This window comes from Carassius carassius, chromosome 32, assembly GCF_963082965.1.
Source record: "Carassius carassius chromosome 32, fCarCar2.1, whole genome shotgun sequence".
Taxonomy (NCBI): domain Eukaryota; kingdom Metazoa; phylum Chordata; class Actinopteri; order Cypriniformes; family Cyprinidae; genus Carassius; species Carassius carassius.
This window is the reverse complement of record NC_081786.1, coordinates 15,033,323-15,060,684: the sequence shown is the minus strand read 5'-3', so window position 1 is coordinate 15,060,684 and position 27,362 is coordinate 15,033,323. Positions and strand designations below refer to the sequence as shown.

General features: G+C 37.6%; 1 long non-coding RNA gene across 1 annotated transcript in view; it reads left to right on the top strand.

Annotated features, from left to right (window-relative positions):
• Positions 1-5,944: 5,944 nt before the first annotated feature.
• Positions 5,945-27,362, top strand: part of LOC132112807 (uncharacterized) — a 34,067-nt gene continuing 12,649 nt past the window's right edge. Inside the window, exons 1-2 of the long non-coding RNA XR_009425046.1 lie at positions 5,945-6,025; positions 19,625-19,713. This is a non-coding gene — a long non-coding RNA (uncharacterized LOC132112807). The remainder of the gene's footprint in view (positions 6,026-19,624; positions 19,714-27,362) is intronic.

Below are 27,362 nucleotides of genomic sequence, written 5' to 3'. Positions count from 1 at the left end.
ACTACCACAACAAGCAAATTACTAAACACACAGCCATGATGTGACATGCTGTATATAGCATGCGCGCATTGGTAGTGCCAAACATATGGACGCAAATCATGCACTGGATTTCATACATCATCAGGGTGCTTGTAGCTATCAATTCACATTTGTTGCATAAGAGACAAAACCATGTGTAATGCTGTAATTTTCTCAGCCACACTTTCAAAAACACTTAGTGTGAATATACAAGCATTTATTTCCATGGGAACGGGTTTTAAGTGCAACCTCCTGACCTGTTTCCCCCCACTTCCTGACTGGCTGAGGATCCTGCAGACTGACACAGGAACTCAAGGGGGAGGCGGGCTCAGACTAGACACCTGACCTATTAACAGTTCATTAAGGAGATTTAAATGATTTTGCCACTTTTGCTACTGACCTCCTGGGACCGGGCTCAAAGTTGTTTCCTGCTTGTGGAGGTTGTAAGCATTGTGCACTTCTGAGAAGCCCTGCCCATCCTAATGAGCTGCATTGTTTGCCTTCTGAGGAGGCCTGTGCTATGAGGAGGCTTTACAGACCAGCTCTACATGTGCGATGCCAATGCATTAATCATCTTTATATCATCTTTCTATCAAGCATGTTTCTTTTGTGGTTGGATGAAGTAAAAATACACATAATTTTTCCACCCTCTCAGATTTGACGCAGCCGCCACATAATGATGATCTGTGTAGCAGTAGGAGGATTAATTTAATCCATAGTGAAATAAGTTTCTGTTTCCATTTAGTTCCTGTTGTAACAATATATTTCCAGCTCATTAGCCTGAAATTAAATCTCTCATTAACAACTGTAACGAGTACGGTCCTTAAATGTGTTTTCGTAATCAAGTAAATCCAAGTTACAGCTTGTATTCCTCACCCTTGTCCTCTATGTCCACTCACTCTCAATTAAGTGTATTTAGTTGCCTCACATTTGAGAGGAAAGCCTGCCTTGTTGCCAAATGAGACTGCGCACGTGTCCCGTTCTCTCTCAGCTCTGCAGTTAGTCATGGTTTACTCTCCAGTCTAGCACTTAAGAGATCATTAGCATGTGTAACTTCCACCGATGAGGACACCGCCAAATGCGCCTTGGTACATGATGCAACTGAGCGCCTCATGAATAAAACTGAAAGAGGCAATGAGCCTCCATTCACTCTTTTTAAAAACCGCAAGGCCCTATAAGATGTCATGGAAAAGCAATGAGTGTGTAGATTTACCAAAAGATTTGTAATAACACTATATAAGGAATGCCTGGTAAGGGTAATACAACAGATGAATTTCAAGCCGTCGAGCTGTAAAGCACCCAGCCTCCCCAGATAAGCAACATAGATCAAAGCAAATGAAAGTCCAATAATTCAAGCCTTCCCGAATCTATGAAGACATGAGGTGAATTTGTGTCTGGAGGCCTCAATCAAAGCAAAGGCAAACCACTGAGCATTCACTTCCCGAGCTGAATTCAGGTTGTTTCAGTCCTACAGAGTGCTGTTTTAAGCAATAAGGTTGTTGTCATTGTCATACTGAGCTCTGACACACAAAGATCATGCGGTAGAGGGGTAAAATCAATGATTTCCCCAATCTAAGAAGTGAATGCAGGAGAGTAGAAAAGGATCGCTGGCCGTTTGACCTTCTCTGTGTATTAAACAAACACCAGATGGTGGACATTCAGCGAGTCCATTATCTGAGGGCCTGGTGTGTTGTTCCTGCTGCTAAGTCCTACAGAGTCCCATTCCATAGCTGCCACTGAAGTGCATGCATGGCAGCAACTCTATCTAAGACCATGAATACCTGAAGCTCCATTCAAACCCATCTCTAGTTCTAACAAAGTTCTGAGGATAAGCTATGATATTTACATCTCTATTCATTAAAAAATCCAAAACAAGATGTCTGTGTAATGCTCTTTTCAGACGACAATGACACTTAAACGTGTACTAAATAGCCTAACTTTTCAAAGTGCTTTAGGTCATAATGCAAAATACATATATCCTGGCTCAACGACCTAAAACATCTTGAGAAGCATTTTTCATAAACCTACATCAGATCCCTGGGTATATGATTGCTTAAAATACTTCTTAGTGACTAGACATGATATGTCATTTCAAAGAAAATATGTAGGGACAGGAATGGAAGAGTCTGAAGAGGCTAAGCTGAATTGGGAAGAAAACATGCTGGGCCACCATTGTAATGGCCCAAATGTAGATGGAATGCCCAGTGTGGAAATGAGAATACAGGCCACAATGGTACAGCAGGGTGCTGATGTGTGTGCTGAAGCAGACGCTTGACGAGGAAGTCATAGCTGGAATCAGACACAGGAGCTCATTCAGAAAGCACTTGTGAAAAGGGTGCAGACGTAAATGCAAGCTATGCAGACATACGAATGTCTGAGGCTTAGCTTGCTTTTGGATTCAAAGCTTATGCTCGCAGTTGGTAAAAAAATGTCTTGATGTTCTAACTTGTAGCTAATATCCAGTTTTTAAAATGTATTTATTCATGTTAGACAATGGTTTCTTATTATGAAGCATTTAAAATAAAAATATTTAAATTTTGTGGGAGGACCAGTGGAAAGCATAGTTGGCTAACTTTGAAGTTGTTGGTAGTAGTAGTTTGTCATTATCTTCTTTTTGAAGTTTATTTTGTAGACATGCAAAACAGCTTACTGTAGGCCTATATTACGTAATGGAAGGGCTGGGCTGGCTTTTTTAAACATTTTAATATGAGAAAAAATTTGTTAAATAAATAAATACAAATAAATAATAATTATAATAAAACGTTGTTTTAAAAAAAACCGAAATATTTAATCCAGTGACCCGTATCTAAATTCCCTAATGAGGAAGTAAACTTTCCTACCCTCAGAGCGAATGAACCTGGCAGTACAAAATGCTTTTGCTTTTCACACATTACAAGATATTCCGTTGAAAAGCGACATTGTAGCAAAAACTAAAGGGCTTTTTTCTGTACCCAGCATAATAGTCTGGATACGCATTTTACAAACTGTGCTTACGCCATTTCAAAACGCGGCGCCTGGTCACGAAACACCCAACTGCTACAGCGACCCCAAACAGGTAAGTTAAACAAACTACAAATTTGAAGAAAATAACGAACACACGCGAGATTATTTCCTCCTTGTTTTCATCATCTTCCTTTGTGTATGTTTTCTATTGACTGTATAAAAACAGGTGTTTTCTAAAATAAATAAATAAAATATGTATTTAATAGAGATAAATACGGTTAAATAATTAGCATATCATATATGTAATAATTATCTAATATTAATAATAAATTTTAATAATAAGTCTAATATTTATTAGACTTCGAACTGCAACAGTGACGCCAAACGGCTAGGGCTAAACGATCTAACGATTAAAAAAATAGCGCGCGCACGAAACCATTTCCTCATTTATTGTCTATGCACGGTTTTATTTATATATTTTTACTGAGATAAATATGGCTGATTAGCATATTATATAATTCATTCGATTACAATATTTAATAATTAAACAATTATTAGACCCCGAACTGCAATATGGACGTCTTACAAGTAACTTAAGGAATTAACGCTAAAATAAAATAAAATAAACCCGCGAAATAATATATTTATTATTTTTATTATCTTCGAGTGTAAACAAACAAAGAAACAAATGAATAAGATTTTTTTTTCATGCCTAATAATTTAAATAATTATTTAATACTTAGTGACAGGTGCCACTGACAGCTAGGCTCATTTACAGAATTCTTTATCTGGAACTTAAAACAAATAAAACCAATCAGTTTTGGTTCATCAATTATGCTGAGCAATAACAAAAATGACTAGTAAAAGAGACAGCATTTTATTTGTCATTTCAAGAAGTTCTTCCCTTTTTATTAAATGCGCACTGACCTCTCCAGGTGGCTTTGGGTGTTTGTTGCTTTTTTGATTATAATGCAGAAACGCTGGACATTTGAAAAGGCACAGTCGTAATTACAGTCATCTAATTACACAGTGTCTGATGCCTGACTTCAAGAGGTTAGTGCTGAGAGTCCACTGACCCGTCAACTGTTTGCAACTGCAGCCAGAACCAAAGCTGCTTTTGGAATTTGTTGAACTCCAGCATGTAAAAAAAAAAAAAAAGATATACTTTTATATACTGTAGCTGACAGCTGAGACAACTCTATAGACTGTATTTATTGGTAACACAATGTAGAATGCAGCTGGCTTTAGCAGGAAACTATGTGTTGTCTAAGTGACGCACATCTGAGAATTTGTTTAACCAAAAATACTGAAGCTCCATTTTAAATTTCAATGCATGAAGAAAACAAGTGTTGACATGTCTGCACAAGTGTAACAATAAGTAGCAATGCTAACACTTATTTGTCTTGCTGTAGATGTTGAATTGTGATTTTAACATGACATGGTTCCATTACGAAGCTTATCGAAATGTTACAACCACTGAGGAACTGCACACAATATACAAATTTAAAATAAAATTAAATACAAAAAAAATTAAATACAATTTAGGCCTAAGTATTAAAAAACTCTCACTGTGGTCTCATGTCCTTATCGAAATAAAACTGGTCAAAATGTCATTGCTTTGATTTCAAACTGCCTAAACTATTAAATCTGTTTTAAATATTATTAGTATTATTCATCATTCTGATGGTGAAAATAGCCTCAAGAATTAGGCAGTCGTAGTGCCTGAATCAAGAGTGAAGGAAATCCTCTCCATGTCTCTCAGGTTTCTCCGTTTGGGGTTTGTCCATCAACAGAGGCCAATTAGACTGGGCCTGACCAGTCTCTATTAAAACAGAAAGTGTTTACATCAGTTTGGCCAGTGTTTGCACTTGAAGTTACTGAGAACCAAACATAACAGCAACATAGATACCCTCTAATATTTCCACAAGGCAAAAGCGAGTCCAAAATGTGGTACATGCTGCAGTGTAATGGCTGTGAAGTACCACACAGAGCATCTTTGTGTTGGTGAGTTAACTGCTTTTCAGCTTTATTAGGTTGGGAATTTCACCTTCTTTTTTCCTCAGTAACACTGTGGTTGTTGAATTTTTTTTTTATACTTGTGGTTGCTAGCCCTATTCCTCTGTTATAAAAAACAAACAAACAAAAAACAATAATTCTTGAAATTTATAAAATGTATCTGCTGGCAAGTACCGTAGCAAATGCTTTTTGTGTCATTTCAATAAAGAAAAGCAGCACCTGTGGGATGTACATTTTTCTATTAATTACACATAACATTCGAACACATTGACATCTCCGAGGTCTCCAAGCTTGGTGGGTGGCCAATATGAGAAATCATGGTCCTAAACTTCTCCGCTTCTGGTTTCCTTCTTGGTAGTTGTGTGCATATATAATTGAGACCATTGAAGTACATTGCAGGTCCATCTGCTTGGCAGAGAAGTGAATACTAAACCATCTGGGCCTCTACATGTGCCAGAAAAGGGATATGGATAGGTATTGTCTGAGATAGAGCACCTCAGGGGGTACGTTATTCCACAAGAAACACACACACAACGAGACACACAAACACACACGCACACATTCACAAAGATCCATACTGATCCTTAAAGATAGTAATACTACCATGCAAAAATCTGCTGTTGTTGAACTCCAGATGGAGTGAAATAATTCCGAATCCCATCACCTCGAGTGATTAGTAAACTCTGATATCAAAGCAAATGATCATCAGTATCCCACTTGGTTAGTACACACAGACACTGCGCAGCGTAACGTTTGCTCTCAGCCCATACATTCACAGAATCAACCGTGAATACATAAATGATAACAGACATTCTGTTCCTGCCATCAGTTGGTAAAATGGAGTGCCATGTTGAAATGTTTTCTGCTCGTAAGTCGCCCACCAGCTCTGGGGAGACACACATGCTCACATTAAAGTCTTCATTTGTGGTCAACACAGCAACTAATTTATCGAATTCTTTATTTTCTTAGGGATATGTGAGATGTTTTGGCAAGGCTGGAGGACTTGAAGAAGCGCAAGGCTGCTGCGCAGAAGGGGACGCTCGCCGAGGTTTGTTTATTCGCAGGATTATAGGCATTAAGCATCAGTCTTTTGGGTTAGCCTTTGCTCCGTTTGGAAACGGATCGTTTTCTTAACCTCCGAGCGACTCTCTGTTCCTCCGTCGCAGCGGTGCCAATTCTGAAAACCGATCGTAGTTTTGACAGGATGCTGAACTGCTCTCCTGCGGCCCAGGATACATCTGTAAACATTGGCTAAATGAAGCCAGTGGGGTTCTCACAATGAAACACCCCCCCCCCCTCTCCGATGGCCCTTCCATCCATTTCTGAGGGACTTCAGATATCCAATGGATGTGCTAAAAACCCCGCTGTGTCTGGTCCTTTAGCAGCGGACCTGTCACAAAGCCTCACACCTCGTGGCCGGCTCAGCGGCCCGTCTCTGGCTCCCATCTCTGACATCTGCTCAGGGTTGCGGTTTCATTCAAGAGGGGGGCAGAGGGAGTCAATCTGCTCTTTTAAAAGAGCCTCACAGTGCCCTGGGTGCTGATGGGGAGGAATGAAGAATCCGCACCATTTCTCTTGCTGGCACCACTGGTGTGCTATTCTCCATCCCTTCCCCATCAACGCCACCACAACTCAAAGCCGTCTTTCATATCCTCCCACGGCTCCAGATTGACAGGCATCAGACAGTTCAGGTGATGAGGAGGAGAGGGTGTGAATGGAGATATAGAGGTGCCATGTTTGAACACTTCCTAAAGAAGCACGCCCGATACTCGGCAAAAAAAAGGCCCCGCGCTTCCAGCCCTTTTTGGCAAGTCGACCACGATGACTATTTGAAGACTTGACAGATTGTGCTGATGTGTTTATTTAGTCGAGCAAATGCGGACTGGAGCTGTTTTCAAGCTTTATTTATGTTGCGTATTAACTCGGTCACCAACAGAAATGAGGCAACATCAATCATCCACTTGATGGGAAGAACACTGAAACATTTATTTTAGATAGCGGCATCTGTACACTTTCCCAAGTGGAAGGAAAATAAATGATCTGCACCTCATATCACTACATAGATGCTGAAGAATATCTTGTGGTTTCTAGGAATGCATGTGATATTTAATTTGTTTTTATAAAAAATGATACAGCTTTAGAAATATTACCCAAAAACAAAATAATCTGTTGACAACATTGACACCTTCTTTCGTGTTCCACACAAGAAAGAGAAAACTGCAGAATTTAATTTTTTTGTAAGCTATCCCTTTAAATAATAAAAAAGACATCAAGTTCATAGAAATAGGAATAGGATATATGATAAATGGTACACTGTTGCTATGATGTATGATGTAGTCATTAATCATTAAACATTTGAATGTATTTAAAACGCATTGATTAAATGGCTCCAGTGACATGCTTTGCCACTGTGTCACGGTGAGTGGAGAAGCACAGACACAGAGCTGAGGATTGTTTCACCATGTAATTCCAGTCTCTGTAACTACTTTACCACCTGAACACAAGTGGCATTCTTCTCCTAGATAAAAATCACCTCGGCGCATTTGTAGGACATGTAGCCACTTACTGCTTGTAAAGATTAAGCCTTGGAGCATGACTTTTAAAGGTGGCGGCTATTATCGCTCCGTGTATCCGACCGGGAGGAGATGGGCTGCAAATGAATATTGTCGGGGAGATTTGAACATGAATGAAAGTGTGTTTGTAATCTAAGTGCATGTGTATTCATTCGTTAGTCTAACGTGTTGGAAATGTAATACTGCAGGCTGCACGGAGCAGGTTTGATTGGACAAGCTGTGATTTAGAGCAAGTCTCAGGGCTTAAGCGGGACTCTTTTCTGTGGGGGAGAGGTTGAGGGTGACACACGCAAAAGCTGAAGAACTCGTATAACCAGAAAAAAATCCATTAGATAAAGCTATTTCACTGGCTGATTATTCGCTAGATAAAATTATTTCAGTAATAAATGCTTACAGCAGGAGCCAAAGCTAATAACCAAATCCATTTTAGTCCTCATTTTACTGGTTAGAACAAAAGGGCATATTGAATTAATACATTTGCACAGATTAGTTGAGAGAATATGGCAGTGGGTAATTATTAGGACCATATTTTACAGTTCTAAAACTGTTATTTACTATGCGATTGAATAAATGGTTACTAAGCAATCAATTTCCAATTGATTGGAGCTTATTAGAAAACATAGAGCTTCAACAAAGAGTCGTAATATTCTTTTTTCTTTTTTGTCAGTCATTAGACTGATCATGCTGGGATTTCCAATTGAACTGTCAATTCACCTAGCCCAGTACCACGGGCTTTACCACTTTCTGGTTGTTAATGTAATCTAAATATACATTAATTGCTATGTGATTTTGACAGAATATGAATGATATTTCTCAAAAAAAAAAAAAAAAGACCTCACAATAACTGATTAGTCCAAGGGAAATTAACTCCTATGGGTTGAAGGATTCATACAGTCATGAAGGGAAACTGAGTTTCATTTGTTGTGACATTTGTTGCTTTAAATACAAAGACTGTATCGATGTGTGTCCATCATCAATGATTTGGCTATACACATAGAAATCATAAGGTAAAAGTAATAACCAAGACAAAAGAGCAAAACTAAGACATAAAAATATTTTTAAAACCTGACGCAAATTTGTCTCGTATTTGCACAAATCTACAGAGCAGCAGCAGAATCTAGAAATATATTTTAAGATTCAAATGTATCCATAGAAAAGAACTTAAAACTACAGTATATTATATAAATTATACCATTGCTTGATATGCCAACAGTGGCAGATTGATATGTGATATATCAATGTTTTTTTTTTCTAATGAGACAATTTTGTGTAATTATTGTTTTTCACATCAGTAGTCTTATTTTACATTTCAAAATATTTTCATTTTTTATTGGCTGCCAGCATCACGATTTTGGCTGGAAAGCTTTTGTTTTGAATTAAGAAGTTCTCACAGTCACAGAAACGGCATTGCATTGAGACATAATTGTCTGTTGAATGTTCCTCAGATTGTGTCCAAACTCGTGTTAGATCTCAGAACAAACAGACAAAGCCTAGTATCACAGACAAAGCCTGATATGTGTCGTTTCAGCAAAACTGATGGCAAAAGTATTGCAAGTGTGAATATTTGGCTTCATTTTGTCATGTTAATTTTGTATAATAGTTTACAGAGACTCAGTTGGAAACATTTATTCATCATGAATGTCCAAAAAAAGTAATCAAATAAAATAAACATACTCCATTAAAAAGGGTTATGAAATGCTATTAATCAAATTTCACCTCTGAAGAAGCTAGCTTTGAATCTTTCACCATCCTAGCAGTTTTGTGTTTCATTCTGCAACTCCATCAACTGTTAAGGTGTGAGACAAATAACAATACCACCCTCTGGACTGTGATTTTTTGAAGACTGGAGGTGATATAATGAATCACTTCCCATTAGCAAGGTTTCACACACGTCACAATTATTATAAAGCCTCACAGTTTATTTTCAATGAAGGTGACATGATTCGCTAGCTTCAAATATCTATATGCTGATGTAGATTTAATGTATATATGCTAATATCTGTGTGGTGATTTACACAGCTTTCCATATTTAGAGAGGATTTTGAAGAGTATGTCCAATTATAGATGCCAAATAGCATGATTTACATATTTAGCCCTTGTCACATTAGGGGCAGACACATGTGATGCCTGGTGTTGGCTGACTGAGTGGGCTATGGAACCATTGCCCTCTAGAGGCCAATTGCCACCTAATATATCCCACTCTCATCAGTGCTTGACCATGTACCCACACCTGTTTGTGTGTGCGAAATAAAAGTATAATATTTCTTTTCACTGATAATGGATATATCAAATCAGTCAGTATATCAAACCACATTCAAAAGTGAATGTAAAGAACTGCAGCACAAGCTATTATGTGGTTGAATATAAAATCATCACACTTTAGGGACACACAGTGCCAGTAGAATAAAAATATCCATGATTAAAGTGTTGTTTGTGCTACTGATTCGTGAGCAATTTGTTCCAAAATTCTCAATTCAAGCACCCTTGTCAGAGCGGGTTTTTCTTTGGCTACTTCTGCTTGTACTAAGTATATTGGAGTGCATTCTCTTCTCGGCCATATTTATAATTCAATAAACTTGTTTGTGGCATGTAAGTTCTATTGAAGCACGGATAAAAGGTTATGATTGATGCCGTGACACTTTTTTTTCTCCACCGTCCGCAACCTGCCTCGTTACAGATTACAGAAGATAATGGGCAGCAGGACAGGAAGGGGAAGAACAAAACGGGGTCTGCGTTTAATTAACTGCCCCTCTTTTGCGATTCGCCAGCGCGAATTTGCCTTGTTTTATGAAGAGAGATCCTGTTTTTCTAATTCTTCCCCCTTTGTTTCTCAGACAGGGAACGGATCTGGCTCTTTGGGACATTAAATAGAGAGCTAATTCAAGTGGAGGGGCTCTTTCTCTGCTGCTCTCCTCACATAGCTGGGCTGGGCTCACTGGACCCTTTTGTGTGGTGCCCCTCACCGCATGTGTCCCCGCTCTCCCGGCTGGTCAGATTTTTTTGTCTCCGCTGGATAATCAGCTTGGAACGGTTGAGTCAGATGTGGTGGGAACTGGGCCTGCTTGAGGCTCCTCTCTGAAGGTGTTTGTTGTTAAATAGAACAATTCGTCTGTCTCTTTAGAAAGCCTGACAAAAGCAAATACTCCCTGCTGAAAATTTTCTTAGCCCGTCACACAAAGGCTCAAGTTTGTTTAAGAAATTGCTGCTAAAGAAAGCGTCAACCCATTAAGGTAATTATATGGAACCTGTGTCCTATAAAGGCTTAATTGATGTTAATGTTTGTCTAATTGGGGATTCAGGGAGAGCAAAGGACTAAAGGTCTTCATAGCACTTTCAGGCGAGCCTCTGAAAAGGGTCCTTCTGGTTTTCACACTTCCCACAATGGCTGCCCGTCTTTCTCACATTACTGCCTGTTTTCAGCTCCTTCCAGCATTCTGCAGCACTACTTAGAGCACAAAATAAGGGTGAAGAGCCATTGTCTGGTGCAAGCACTTCTCAAAGAGTGTTCCTGACAGGGATTGTTAGAGGACTCATGTTGAAGACAAGGGGGAGTGAGGGTGAAAGCCACTGTCATGCACTCTTGTCATGTCTCCGGTGTGCGGCAATGGGGCTCCTAATTGCTGCATCTGTTTTTTCATAGCGCCGATTCATTTAAACAAATACTTCAGTCAGCACCTCCTGTTCCTACACTGAGCCTGAGTTATCCATTGTGTGCGTCAATGCATTTGCATGTGTTTGTGTGTGCAATCGAGGGGAAGTATTTGTTTAAATAGTACATTTTCCTTGTACATCTTTTAATAGCAGACTCCATGGCTCGGGCTCCTGCACGATCCCACCACTGTTGTGAGCGAGATGCGCGTTTCGTAGCCTCGGAGACTCCCCCAGTTTTTGCCACCAAACTCGACGGAAACAATGCGGGTAGATGGGCGAAAACAAACACAGTGTTTCCCTTCCCTTAATGCTTAACTGATCTGTCTTTAAAACACTCATGAGGCTCCGTTCGAAACTCTTCAAATATTTCTCTTGGCTCTAATTGCTAAGGTCGGAGTTAACAATCAATGCCATTTCCACACATACAAGTTAAAATAGGGGCAGCGGTGAATGGCAAACTGATTGTAGCGCTGTCAGCCTCCTGCATGGGCTCTTTCTGCAGATGGGGAGTGAGAGGGATGGAGGGGGAGCGGCAAAGGCACTTCATTTAACTTGCACCAAGCTGATTGGAGTGGAGAAGGCAATTCAAATCTTGAGTGTAGTTCCCATTGCAATGCCTTTCCCCCAATCTCACCCCGTTTCCGCAGGCCTCCTGTCAGTCAAAAAAGCACACAAGGCAACCTTGGCAGATCTCTTGATGATGCCCTCCATCTCCACACAATAGCGCAGTGAAAGACCTGCCCCCCCCCGAGTACAGACTCTATATGAAGTCAGCAAAATTAATACCGTTCCATAACACAATATGCTAAATGGAACTCTAAATGAAAGTTAAGAAGGAGCTTGTTCTGCAAGATAAAGGTTGCTTATCTCAACCATTCAAATTGCAAATTCTACTGGCTTGTCTATGCTCCATTTTTATAATTGGTATTGTAGCTAGAACAGATGACCAAAGAACAAGAATATAATAACAAGTCAAAATTTCTTTGAGATCAAAAATATCCAGATTGTTCAAAAATTTAATTGACACTATCAAGAAATGTCATGCTGTTTCTTTTTATCACTCTTGTTGACTGTTCATGCATATTAACTCTTCAATAGCCCATAAAAACATTGCATGCTGCTGTCAAATCAATGCATGCACAAAATTAAGCCTTTAAAATCTAGATTGTTGAAAATGTGATGTCAGTCACAATAATTAGTCACAATATAATTAGTCTTACAAGTAAATCTCATGACCAGCACATTATTGAAGTACCTCTATACAAACAAAAAGTCAAACTGTTTCTTTTTTTTAACACTCTTGACGAAAACTTCAAAGTTAACGTAAACTCCCTCAGTTGCCCTTAAATGCATTGCTGCACTTCAGTGAAATGGACACATGCAAAATTAAAATTCAGATCATAAAAACATGTCTTTATCATAATGTCGTGCCTTCAGGGAGTAACTCAATCACTGTATTTTGTTGGGACAATTATCTGAAAACCTTGTCGACAAAGTGTCGCATTACTCATCAAAGTACTTTATGGGTGAATAATGACCACAGGTTGCGACCTCCGACCCCGCTAGACGACCTCTAGAGATACACTCGAGTCAATTTCACAAAGGTTTGCTGCCACGCTATTCCCTAGCCCTGCTGCTTCAGAGCAGAAATTTGACTCCACAGCCATAATCACTTTAGTACTGTTTTTGCTCTTGGTAAGTGGACAAAATATTTGGATGATCTTAAGCAAGCACAATAATTGAATATGTGATTTGGTGGTAGCAGGTGTTTGGAATCTTGAGCTTGTCTTTACATAATGAAGCATTCTGTAAACAAAAGCAAGTTGTTATGTTGCTTCGGCATGCTGGGGATATACTCAAATGAAACAACTAATTTTCTTGATAGCATACTGTAATCATGCTGTTCCTCTACCACGCACTGTGCTGAGTGGTGTGATGCCTATTAATTCATTCTTCCTCTCTCCGGTGGGAGAAAAAGCCCTCCCCTCCTCTAGTAAACTGCTATTATTCATTACACCTCTATAAGTACAAATAATCGCCAGGGTTTGAAAGAGAGAAATAATTGTTGTTATTTGCTTTGATATGGTTGAAGTGTGGCTCACACTTCTTAAATGGCTCGAACCTGCCTGTTTTAACATGCACTCGTTCATTTGTTTCGCTGAAGGGGGATGGAGCCTTTGAAATCACCACTTGAGCAGTTAAGTGACGCCTTGATTTAGCACTGACAAATAATGTACAAAACCAAGTTTTCCCAAAACCCACCTACCGATCTGGCCAAACTCGACCGACAGCCACTTTAAATAAATCCAATCATCCAATTTGGCATTATGCATGTGCTACCAATCCAAAGTCGTGAAGAGATCACCTAACCCTGAGAATTAATTTCTGACTTGTCAGAACAAGGAGCTGCATGATTACTAGGCTATCGACCTCCAAGTTGCCAAGCTACCTGTTAGTTTTTATGTTTGTGTACCTGTCGAGCCACAGGGAGGGATTAATGGCCTATTTTTGCTTGAAATGCAAAGGGAAACGCTTATGTTTTTATCTTTTCAGATACATGCTGTAGTATAAAATAGACCCATTTAATATAGGGGACGCATTGGCAGGTTTGACGAGAAATCTGAACACAACATGTCTATGTGCCTCGACTTGACTGACTGTGTGAATATGCATGCTTGATCAAATGTGCAAGTGAGTGAGTGTAAGAGAACGTATGAATTAGTATATAGGCTGCACAGATAATGGAAGAGAGTAATAATTCCGGTAAAATAAATTAAAAGCACATTAACTGAGAAGCTAACATTTTAAATTAAATCATTCTGCACATTATCACTTACACTTAATCACAGTAGAATTCTATTCGTTTATTTCTTTAAATAGGTTGTTATGCTTTCACCTTTGGCTTTAGTGTGATGCGTGTTTGCTTGGGCTTGAAATATGCTGTTTCCTCCTCATAGTCATTCAATATCATCATCTTTCTTTCTCACAATGCCACAGAATAGGAACAAAGCCCATGGGTCAGATCCCCGTTGCTCTCTGCTTGTTTGGGAGGGGCATCAATTGGTGGTCACTTGCTACACACTCTGTGACCTCTTGGTCCTGCACCTGTGGAGAATCCCCTCTGTGAGCTAAGAAAACAGAACAAGAGTCAGGTTAGAGGTCAAGGGTCAGAGGGTCACGAAGAGGAAGTTGTTTTTTTCAAAATGGCAAGGCACTTATCACTCTCATCTGATTTGACAGCCATCTGTCAGTCATGTTATTAAGATACTTGTTTTGCCCCGATCCATGTTTATCGCTGCTAACGTGATGCTATTTGACAGAATTAACTCTTGCCACTCTGTGCATTGCTCTCATAGTATATGGATGGGGGAAAAGCATGCCTTCAGCAGGATTTTATGTTAATTTTAGCATATTTAACAGATTTTAAAGAGAGCTTGAAGTTTTATATTAGGCTAAATTTAGAAAGAGAAATTTCATGCATCCTGCTTAATTGTGCACATTAAAGGTGAATTTGTAAGAATGTGGTTTCACATCCTCTGTGAAAATTCACATTGTATATTTTTAGGTCATTGGATTTAAAGCTGCTCATTAACTCTACAACATCAAAATTACTTGTTATATATAAGCTTAAGAAAGTGTGAAATTTGTGTAACATGTAAGCAGCTGGCTCAAACACATCAACAGTCCACTCTGTGGAGGTCAGATCCCCTGAGACCACTAGACCCTGAGAAGTGAGTGTTTAACAGTAGCATGACTACTTCATCAGATGGCTTATTCGCGGAAATTAATGGGATAATAACCTGATGAGAGATTGTCATGAGCTAACTCTGAGAGAGGTTTGGCCGATGTGAGCAAAATCCTCAATCCATACGTGCAGTGCTTGCCACAAATTTAAAAAGGATTTAGAATGGCATTAGAGATACAAATCCCATGTTTTGTTGTGTTCTGTATTAATTTATAGTGTGTAACATACATACACTAATGTCCAGTTTGGAATACTGAAGATATTAAGATAAGTTAAAATACAATAAATAGAACTATTGTCAATTATTAATCAAATTGAAAATGTTTTCCGTTTTACTATATATATATATATATATATATATATATATATATACATACACTGAAAACTGGAGTAATGGCTGCTGAAAGTGCTTTATTCCTGTGATGGCAAAGCAGAATTTTCAGCAGCCATTACTCCAGTTTTCAGTGTCACGTTATCCTTCAGTGATGCTAATATGTAGATTTGGTGCTCAAGAAATATTTCTTATCAGTGTTTAAAATTGCTGCTTCACTTCATAATTTTTTTGTGAAACTGTGATACACTACCAAAGTTATTTATTTATTTGAATTGGCCTTTTTTTAAGGCCTAATCATGTTGCCTTAGTCCTGAATATTTAATTTATCTTAAATGTTGTCTTCTGTCCAGTGCAGAGCAGACATAAGTGAGGGAGCTTAAATTAACTTTATAAACTGCAATCAAGAGAGTGTTGGATTGGATCAGTGAGAGCCTGGGAAAGTCAAGCATGCCTTCGTGTCAGGTGAAATGATAAAGTATGAGTAGAGGCCGCTGAAAACAATGAGTGGTGACCGTGCAGGTAAACTCGGCTTTGGAACAGAAGACATTGGATTAGCAGCAGCTGCAAAACCCACGCATTTACTCAGCTGGCACGCCGATATCGAGTGTCACCCGAACAATGCCATGTGTTTGGAAACAAACATGACTCCCAAGCATCTCAAATGCATCTCTGCTGAATCTGTGGGGAACACAGAATATAAAGCATATAAGTACTGTTTTTACAAGTGGAGGTTGAATTTATGTTTTTACTTTAAATGTTTTTAAATTGTACAACATCCACTGCTTACTTGGGATTTGGGGTTTGGACTGATCACCTAATATGATTCTTGATATACTGTTTGCATTGTTTATAATGAACACATAATCACACATAATCGTTATTTCCAGCTGTATTGTGAATATAAAAAAGGCAGAAATCTCAGCATAGTTTGATAAGACACATCTGTATTTTAGTCTTTATCCAGTAATAAGAGGAAGTGTACAGTGCATTCATTCCAAGTGAAGCTAATAAAAAGCAAAAGCAAGCAGGTCCTGCAGCCCTCTTGCCATCTGCCACTGATTTTAGTAAAATTACCTAGTGAACCATTTGCTAATTCCTAAAATAAATAAATAAAATGTTTCGTTTCTGCTCCGTAATTACAGTTGAGGCTAGTTTCAAACTTTGTCACTACGTTTGAATAAAAACTCAAAAAAACACTTTGGAACGTTAGGCACAGATTAAAAAGCAAATATTCTTCCTTTTTGCAGGAAGAGGTTTTTATAAAAGACATTAAATTTGGCTATGCTATGACAGTCATCCTTGCCTTGGGAAACATCCTTGGGAAAAAAAGACTAATTGGTAGAGTGCCGTTTAACCCAAACTCTCCCACCAATATCAGTATCTCAAAATTGTGGGAATATAAATTCTCATGAGAGAATACGTACGAGAGAGTCAAACACTTACCGCGCCATTATTCCAGGCTCTCCCATCAGCCTCTGTGTGTCTTGACAGCAAATGTGAGGGGAGGGGTTCTGCTGGTGGATTCTGGGATGGTGACACCTGCAGCGCCTTTGAAAGGCATGCTGTTTTTGTTCACCCTTGTGTCTGTGGATGTTGTATGGAGGTGGAGAAAGGAACCAGGCCCCTTACCTGTGCAAGACCAGGAACTCTGGCCGAGCCGGGCCTCGGTTGGCAGATTGGTAATGAGCGGCTGTATGTGGTGAGGCTCAGGCACAGTACCGGCCCCCTGGGGGAAATGTGGTGCAGGATAATGAGAGGGCTGAAACTCTTAATGTGGCGGTGATTCATGGAGACCATCCGTCCGGATTACCTTTCTCACTGTGTGCACAATGTGGACAAGGATTCCCAGGGTTAGGAACAACACCACCAGATTGGCCCAGCAAGCCCTCGGGGAGATGGGTCTTTCCCAGGGTACAGACACTGTGGTGCACGTCGGGCTAATATGAACCGTAAATACCTGTTTGTTCAAAAATGCAGTTGCAGAAAGGTGTGAAACACAAATAACTGCAAAAGGCCATGTAGCAGTCGGTCGAACGGTTAAAAGAGAAACGATGAGTGCCGCTTTGAAACCTCAGTGTTGTTCATGTTTGTGTTGTTTACTAATAAGCAATACTAATAAATTGATAACCAGTAAAGGTGTCTGAGCCAGGCATCTGCAAAATTCACAACTGAAGAACTTCCTACTCTATCTGTCTATCTATCTATTGTTCTATATTGTCATTCTGTCTGTAAAGCCTATAAGCCTTTCAACTTCAAGGCTTTTAAAACCTTTTTCTGGCTGTGTCAAACCAACATTTAAAGTTTATTTAAAATCATATTTCATTTTATTTCTACTTCCTTTTAAATTTTAATTGTAATTCTGCATCATTTTTTTTTGTTGTTTCATACAGTACATTACTATTTAAATGCAGGGATTAAATAGAAAATGTAATTGAAATTGTCACACAGCCCTGGTGTGAGCAGGAATGGTTTAAATTACTACAGACTAAAATGACACATGTATGTTAAGTGGATGCTTTTGAATTTGGCTCAGTTATGTTTTTCACTTAACTTATTAGTAGGGACAATATTCATATGTGAAAATGGAGCTGAGAAGGAATAAGTAGGATTCACCCTCAAAATAAACCTTACTGGCTTGTTACTGTTGTTTGTGCACTCCGTGCTTCAGTAACTGTGGATATGTTTCTGCAACAGTATTCTCACAGGACTCTTTGTTTTAGCTAAGGTGCTAAGAGGGGAGGATTGATTTTATACTTATTTTATGTTTGGATTGTGGCTAGCTTACAAATCTAAACCATTCACAAGAATGGTGTGTTGTTGCAGCCTACAGAAAAAAGAGATTAGATCAAATGAGGAACTGAAAAAAAAAAGTAATATGCAACAAGTTTAATTAAGAAGAATGCACCAAATGTGGATCATGCTCAAAATATCAATACAGTGAAAAGAAGAGAAAATATCATAAAATGTTTAATTCTCCCATTTAGTCTTATTTATATTCTGGACATGTTTATTTGAAATGATATTGACATTTCCGAATTAAGAAAAAAACAAAAAAACAAGTGGTTGACAAGAATTTTAAAAAGTTAGTCGAGCCCCCATTTGGGCCCAAACCTCTCACAGACACACAAACATCACATCTCACACACACACACACACACACACTTGTCTTGTAAGAGTGTAATCACTGGTCAGTCTCTCTGAAGCACTACATTGATGAACTGTGATTGTTTCTGATTGGCTAAAACCCCAAAGACAAAGAGACAGTGAAATATTTAAAATGGCAGTTAACCAGTAGCAATCATTTCACATCTCTACATAGTTTATGAGAGTCCTGAAATTTCATGCTGTTTGTTTCTTTTGTGCTGTTAAAATTGAGGAAAATCAACTAAAGCGCTACCAGGGTTCACAGAGTAGAATTTTTTTATGATTTTTTTTAAAAGGTTCTTTTAAAATTATTTGAGTTAAATTGTTGTTGTTTGTTTTGTTTTTTAAAGAAATTAATATTTTGCAACGATTAAAAGTGACATCAAACATATTCATAATGTTACAAAATATTTCAATGAAATATTATTTATTTGTTTTTTACTTACTATTGATCAAAGACTACTGAAAAAAATATGGTTTACACACACATATTAAGCATCACAGCTGTTTTCAACAACAATAATAAGACATGTTTCTTAAGCACCAAATCAGCATATTAAATTGTTTTCTGAAGGATCATGTGACACTGAAGATTGGAGTAATGGCTACATAAAATAAAAAACACAAGTATGTATGTAAACCGTTTTGGGCCATAAAACATACAAATACCTAGTGATGTTGGCACATAGGTCTCAACTGGATCAGCAGATAGTGTCTGACAGCTCTTGTCCTCAGGACTTATTGTAAAAGCATGAAGCCATTGTAGGTTTGTTTATGCTTTCTTCCATGCAACCTGTCTGTTCAGTGAGCAGAGATTAATCCTGTTGGATCTCTGGAGTAAACAACACTGAGCAAGGCAACCTCAGCCATTGGTATATTTGTGAACAGGCAGTAAATGACATGTCACATGTTGTTTGATGCCAGATATTATATGAATTGTCAGGTTTGCTTCAGGTTTAAGGGTGTTACAGACCCTTACAGAGAAATGTTTGTATAGAGCATAAGCCTGTCATACAATTAAGTTTGTGTTCACATTTATGTAAATATTATTAGTATCCTAGCAGCAACTAGTATTTTTACATACAAAAAAAAAACTTTTTTTAGAGTCTTTTTTTAGAGTTTTCTAGAATCTGAGTCTCACATTTAAATGTGCAGTGAGACAAATATTTACTAACCGGAGGATTCTGTTTATATACACAGCTATTGCCACGGTCACTTCAGCCAGGGCGACAGCCAAGGAACTTGTCAAAGCAGCAGTTTAAAAAGGTGTTTGATATGCTGAAATACAGGTAAAATCCCCCAGTCACACTGAGCAAACAGCAGCTTTTTTTGAACCATGTGACAGTGCTTAAAACTGGAAACACAGTGGCTCACTTCATGTGACTTTCTAATTAGAGTCTTTATGCTAAGACTGATGTCAGAAAGGCAAAGTATTTGTGATGTGTGGTGAAAAAAATGTAATGTAAATAGAAAGCAAATCTCCCTATATACTTGCTGGATATACACTAAACAGGTAGATTTACACTAAATGCAGCAAAAAAGTAAAAGATAAATAAATAAATAAAATTCTAGTTTACATAACCAAGTTATGAAATATAGTATATAGTTCAGAGGAGTCAAATCAATGAATCATTTTCACAAATGTTCATTACTTGAACTGTCAGAACGAACCGTAAACCCAGAAAACCATTTAGGAGAGAGAGTTTGATTATTACTTCAGCTTGGACATTAAAGGAATAGTTGACTCAACAATGAAGCTTTGCTGATTTGCTCAGGCCATCCAAGATGTAGTTGGGTTTAGCATCACATCACTTTCTCAACACTCTATCCTCTGCAGTGAATGGGTGCCGTCAGAATGAGAGTCCAAACAGCTGATTAAAAACACAATAATCCACAAATAATCCACACAACTCCAGTCCATCAATTAACATATTGTGACGTAAAAACCTGAATATTTGTAAGAAACGAATCCATCAAGACATTTTTACCTTAATCCATCACTTCTGGCAAAACATGATTCCATTATTAATAATAACACTGAAAAAAGCAATACCCCGATGTCCTCTGACATCAAAATCCACAGACATATTTGTTTTGATCTGTTTGCACTGTTTTCACTTGTGAACAGGGTTTGATCTGTGACTATTAATAAGATGATTTGGTAACACTTTAGAATAGGTAACACTTGTTAACTATTAACTACGACATTTCTCTCAATAAATTCTTAATTTGCTTCTTATTAATAGTTAGTAAGGTAGTTGTTAGGTTTAGGTATTGGGTAAGATTAGGGATGTAGAATGAAGTCAAGTAGAATAAGGCATTAATATGTTCTTAATTAACACTAATACATGGCTAATATTATAGTAATATGCATGCTAATAAGCAACTAATAGGTGTTACCTATTCTAAAGTGATTCATAATTATAATAAGCTGATTCATAATTTATTTTTATTTTTTTTACTGGAGAAACTAAAATGTAGAGGACTCATATTTGAGCTGGAAGCAGTGGTTTAAGTTAAAACTTGTTAATGATAGATTTACAATTTTTAACAAATATGTTCTGATAAAGAAACAAACTCATCTGCACTTTGGATGACCTGAAGATGAGTCAGTTTTCAGCAAATGTAAATTTTTTCATTTTTGAGGTGAACTACTTTAAAACAACACTTTAGTACTGTTTGGTCATGCTACTTTGCTGCTCACTGGTTTAAGAAGTTTGTTACTGATATAAGCATAAAAAACATCCAAATATAGTTAATTTAGCGTCACTACATTTAGCACATCTCTACCTATATATAGATAGATCCGAATTCCTAGTCTTACCATTATATGAACTTTACATTACATCTTTTGTGGTTAAATCTATTTATTCTGTGTGAGTTGTATCCAATACCTGCACATTTTATGTGATAGGAGAAATACAACTGTCCCATCAAGACAAGTGTAGAGCTGTATGCTGGGCCATGAAGAGCTCTATTCATCATAGAATCAGAGTTCAGTTTGTCCCACTAACCAAATAGCACCTTTCATCTTCAGCTCTTTACAGAGCTACTGAAGTGGAAGGTAAACTTTGCTCTCCTCTCCCTCCTTTCGCTCCTCTCTCTCTCCTTTCTTGGCGAGTAGTTGGCCTCACACTGTGTGGGTAGTTCTTAATGCCACAGAGAGGATAAAGTTTGTGAATACATCACATGGGTGACAAGTGATGGTTTTCAGAGGAGCTCTGCACACATGGACATACACTTGCAACACCAAATGAGAGTCTCATCCGCTAGAGGCTAGTTTGAAAGACAATTAAAGTAAGAATGTCTGGGCGCTGACAGCAATGGTATTTAGTAACCAAAAATAATTTCTTCATTTCAATTAACCTTTGCTGTCGTTGAACGGCTCTGTATGACCTTTGGAAAATATCAAAACAAGACACTCATTCGGCTTTATAGAGGTGGCTTGTGGAGGGAAAAATCCTTAAAACACCTTTAAATACATAATAGAGCCCATGCCATTTTCCACTGAAATTTAGTTGGTGCATTGGCGTATAGATCTCAACCAGAGAACGTCAGCATAATAAGAGGACCAATGCAAAAAAAAAATTAAAAAAAATTATAATTTCCTCACCTTGAGTATGAAGGTGTATGAAAGTGATCACTAATATCCCCCACCACCAGCATTTCCCCCCGGTTCTGCCAAATTACCCTCTCCTTTTCCGCAGGTGTATTGATAAAGGAAATCATCTTCTTTTGAATTAAAATTTGGCATAAAACTGTTTACAAGAGGAACAGAGTATACTGCCTATTGCAAAAGCTAAAACCAGAGAGAGAGAGCATGAGGGAGAGAAAACAATCAACAGACTTCATTATTTTCTTTTCCTATCAAATTTGAGCTATCCTTGGATCTCACTAATGGACAGTTATTGAATTTCTTGTAATACCATTGAAATGAGGTTCATATCTGCAGAGAGAAAGAGGAAAAAATGTCCTCTCATTTTAGCCCTTAGAACATTGGTTTATCATAAGATCCCTTATTAAAGCGTGGACTCTAATTTTCTCCTTCGCACTTAGGGGGGCTTTTATGATTATGGTTACCAAGGTGATGTAAGGCACAGCCTCAGCTAAACAAAGCCAGTGTCACTAGAGTGAATAACTAAGAGCAAGGTGAGCACCACCACGGGAAATTGCATGCCATTACTGTTAATATTTACTCATTAAAACAGGCAGTGGCTGGAGAGATGCTTGCACAATTACTAATTTTTCAAATCAACCACTGCACATACCCTTCATTATGACCTCCAAGTTCTTTGTCCTTTTGAGAAGATACACTACATGAAACTGAGTGCAGTCATCTTGTTTGTCGCAGGAACGAAACAAGTCTTATGTGTATATATTTGCACTTAAAGTATTAGGAGACAGATTTGATAGCTGTTTACTGCTTAAATGCTGCCACAACATTCGGATTGTTGTGGAAAGTAATAAATAAAAGAACTTTGTTTGTTTACAATGACAGGAGGTTAATGTAGAACGTATTTTAGACAGATAGCTGTTTTATATATACAATGTTTTCCTTTGTTAGATGGTTTCTAAATGAGAGCAGTCTTCAAGACTTTTGTGCCTTTTAGGTGTGAAGACACTTTAGTCATGGGTCATAGGATTGAAAACACACTGACCAAATCATCGGAAACTTCAAATGAAGAGGACATTTTGAGCCTATAGAAGACAGGCTTTTTTGTCTTTGTGAGAAATGATGTCTAATTTGGTCCGAGCGGTTGGATTGCTTGTCAGGTGTGTTATTTTAACTGTGGACAGTGAATGACAAAACAATAGGGCACTGAAAGAAAATTGTTCAGAGTGTAGAAAGTAAAAGAAATACTGCCTCCAAAACCCAACTGGAATTATCAAATAGAGGTTTTAGAACTTTTAAACCGTTGGCAAAACTGACAGAACAAAGAGGGAAAAAAAATCGAGCTGTCAGTCATCACAAAAAAAATAAAAAAGCTCCTGCACATATGCTAGCAATAAGTAAAACGGCAAATGGCATACTGTCACACGATACTTGCAAAAATAATAGATTAATTCTTTCAAAACGGGAGCATCTGTCACATCATCACAATTTCATTTTCTAAAAAAATATTCTCTGATCGTAACCCGTCTGCTTTTATTTCTGATGCATAAAAAACATGAAAAGTTGCCTTGGTTAGTTTGCCTAATGCACCCAGTATTTAATCATTCTGCCTTTTTTGCTTTTTTGTCAGTGTGTGCAAAATAAGAACAAGTTTGTTTAATGCAGCCAGTTACATCACTAGAGAGTTTTTAAAAAACTGATGCTACAGTTCTCCCAGAAGTCAATATTTTGTATTTTTATATGAATGATTTCCTGCTGCCTTAGAGCTTGTACCTTCTGTTTTATTTGCAAATTAAGTTTACATTGTTTAAATGAAAATGACCCAACTGCTGAGTGTAATAAGTGTCAAAATACAAGTTTCAGCAAATTAGTTGATTTTTCATTATTATTGTATAAAGCCTAACTTCACTGCAACCTACATTAAATGTAATCAGCTTACAAACTGAGCATATTAATTGGCACAGGCTATAAACCGTTTATAAATCAGATCCCTTTAATAAGAATACTTTGTCTTCTTTAAAGAGTTTGTGACAGTCATTCAAGTTTCATGCAAGTCAATTCTATCATAAACCATTAAAAGTCTGTTGTTGATGAAAACTTTTTGGAGGGTGTAATATCTCTAAACTTTGTAGGAAATGTGTCAGTATTTTCCTATCTAAGATTTCAGTATGTGCCTATTATATTGGGAATTTTTGTGCATAATTATAGCCCTTTGAATTTTTAAAACAATTGTCTAGTTTACTGATAACAATTCTGCAGATCAAATACTCAGATACTTATCTGATGGCTTTATTAAAATAGTATTATTATTTTATAAAGCCTAGTTTCACTGTGACATGAAATGTAATTAGCTTAAAAACTGAGCAAATTAAGTGGCACAGACTATTTAAAGTTTTAAGTTTTTAAATTAGCTTTTACTCTACATTCATTTAAATGTAAAACTATGTTAGGTTCTCTAGTTTATTGTTCAGAATTTGCAAATAAAATGCTCACATACATGATACATATGATTGATAATATTTTAAAGTCATGTGCATCTGCTGGTGCCACACTTCTGCATAACGTTAAGACCTGACAGCATTACATAATTACATGCTTTCAGCTAGTCTTAGAAGCTTGTTGCTAATAAGAAAAGGGGTCAGGTGCTAATGTTAAGGAATGCATTTAAAGATCTCTTTAAAAGTGCTCAGCTACAGGACTGCATTGTTAGGGTCGGGTTTAGAATTAATGAACTTATGTCTACATGTGAGGAAAAAGAACAAACGTAATCATCAGTGCATGACCTACATTGACACGTACTGTAGGCTGATATAACTTCTAATCTGTTTGTTGTTTAATGCAAATAGTAAGCCTGGATTGAGTTTTCTGTGCAGTCAGTTCTACAGGAGCAGAGCAATCATCTGCACACCACATTTATTTAATGTTGTTGTTAAGACTGTCCAGCCTCGCCTGATGAAGCCGCACTAAAATTGCCCTGCTGTGCAGAGGAAGGCCTTTAATCTCCCACCACCACCCTCTGCCAAGTCTGTAATCCCACTAATCTCCACTACATAGCACGCAAACACGCAGAGAATCCCTGTGCATCCATTCTGCCCAATCCCAGCAGAGCGTGCCCTATCTGACAGCATTCGCCTCCGTTAGTACGAAGGGGTGGTAATTTGTTTGGGGGATGGGTTTCAGTGGGCGGAAATGGATCTGACCATCGCTCCACTTCCGCTATGAGCCCATTGCGTGCATTGCTGGAGTATGTGCGCCGGTGCCAACTATTGAATTCGCACCACAGAGGGACTTCTCAGTGGTCCAGGCAGTGGGCTCTGTCCACCCAGAATAACCTCATTTAGCAACATGTTGGGTGTGGTGGGCTATTTTTGTTTCCTTGCTTCGCTAGAGAAAACAGTTTACACAGCCAGGTTTACACAGATCTGTGACTGATACTGATAAACATAAAAGCATAAGCAGGGTTTAAATGAAATCTTTGCCACGTTCGAGATTTGAATAGATTAACCAGATGTTAATCATACAGTATTTTGGTCACTGAGTTGGGGTTTGTGGAAATGAATATCGGCCCCCTAGACTCCCACCCCGAACACCCCACGTTCCCCTTCAGTGACTCCCTGACATTTCTCTGAGCCATGCACTTGAAATGTTGCACTGTAATTGATGTTGATCCTAGCATGTGTGCAGGCTGCACTACAAATTAGGATGGAAAAGGTTATCATAATATTTAGCTAGTCTAATTTATCAGATGAACAACTTCCCAGTGGAGAAATTCAGAACAGGAGGATATATTTTAAGTGAAAATGAAAGTTTTTGGGTGTACACTCACTGTGAAGTAACAAGCAGGCCATGAGAGCTAGTCCTCTGATGAAAGTTTTGCAAAACTTGTATCTTAGGATTCATCTAAATACGCAATACCCTGTTCACATATTGCTCAGTTTGATAATGAGGCATAAAATAGTTTATGCAATATGGCCATATGCTATGAAAAAATTCAACCCACTAAAACTGTACTTAAAAATCTTAAGTTTAATTGCTACCTTACGTTTTAAGAGAAATTAAAGTGGTGTCAAAGTGACAATCTGCAATGATGAGTTTATTGCACTTTTTAAAACCACTTTGGATTTAATTTCTAATGAAGAAACTCACGTTGTAACTGAAAACATGACACACAAATATGAAACCTTAAATGATTATGAGTTACACTGATGGACACACACAAAAAATACAAAAATTATATATATATTATTTAGCCTAAAATAATTAAAAAATATATTGATTAATAATTATTATGCTTCTATTATTAATATGTATAATTATTTAATTTCTAATGAACCGTTTTTCTTTACTTTAAAAAAAAGGGAAAAAAACACATATATTTGTTTACACATTTACTCGTTTGTCAATATCTGATGTGTATCAGTGTCTATTTTGGCGTCCCCTAGCGTTCTACCTTAACACTTTGTTATATTGTTATATTGTTATCATTGTTATAATGAGACAAAAACATGCATTTAAATGTCTTGAACCCATGTTTCATGTTTATTCAAATATATAATTAAATATTTGTACATTATCAGAAACATTCATTTATATTACCGAGGATAAAACCAAGCATAACATTAGTCAATTATTGTTTTGTTTTGAGGATGGTCATAACTTTCCTCTGCATTTTATTTTCTATCATGTATATTTTATCCTTATTTTTGATTATGTAAATTGTATTTTAGCATTAAAAATAACAACATTTTGACTGAGTTTAAAGCTATCCTTTGATCCATTCTAAAACTATAGTCTTGCATACATCTCAGGTCAGCATTATGTTTATCTAGCTGGCAGAATTTGATATCAAATTGAATATAAAAGCCAAACATATTTTTCTAACTTGTTTTAATCTTTGATTTAATTTCCTCCGTTGCAGGAGCAGAGGATAACTGGGGGTTTATGAAGGTGTCACGCTCTTATAAAGCTCACAACTGCACGTGCATGTTTTACACATTGATACCTGCCACGCGCAACACCGACCTGTTTTCACATAAACAAGATTTAATTTGATGGGTCGCTCAAGTCAGTCCAGTATACCGAGACCTTTCTGATTTAAGGTAAAATATATTATGCATAATACAGTCGTAGACTAAAACAGAGCTGATTAAATAAGTCCATTTACAACAAAAATCTTTAAAATACAGTTTCTCCAATAGCTACATTGTAACAGAATGGCTGCTTTTTATATTTAGACTTCGGAATGTATGATTCATCGTTTGAAATTAATATCAAACAAAGAGATGAAGCAGCCTAACTGTCTGACTCGTGAACTGAAAAGTCATA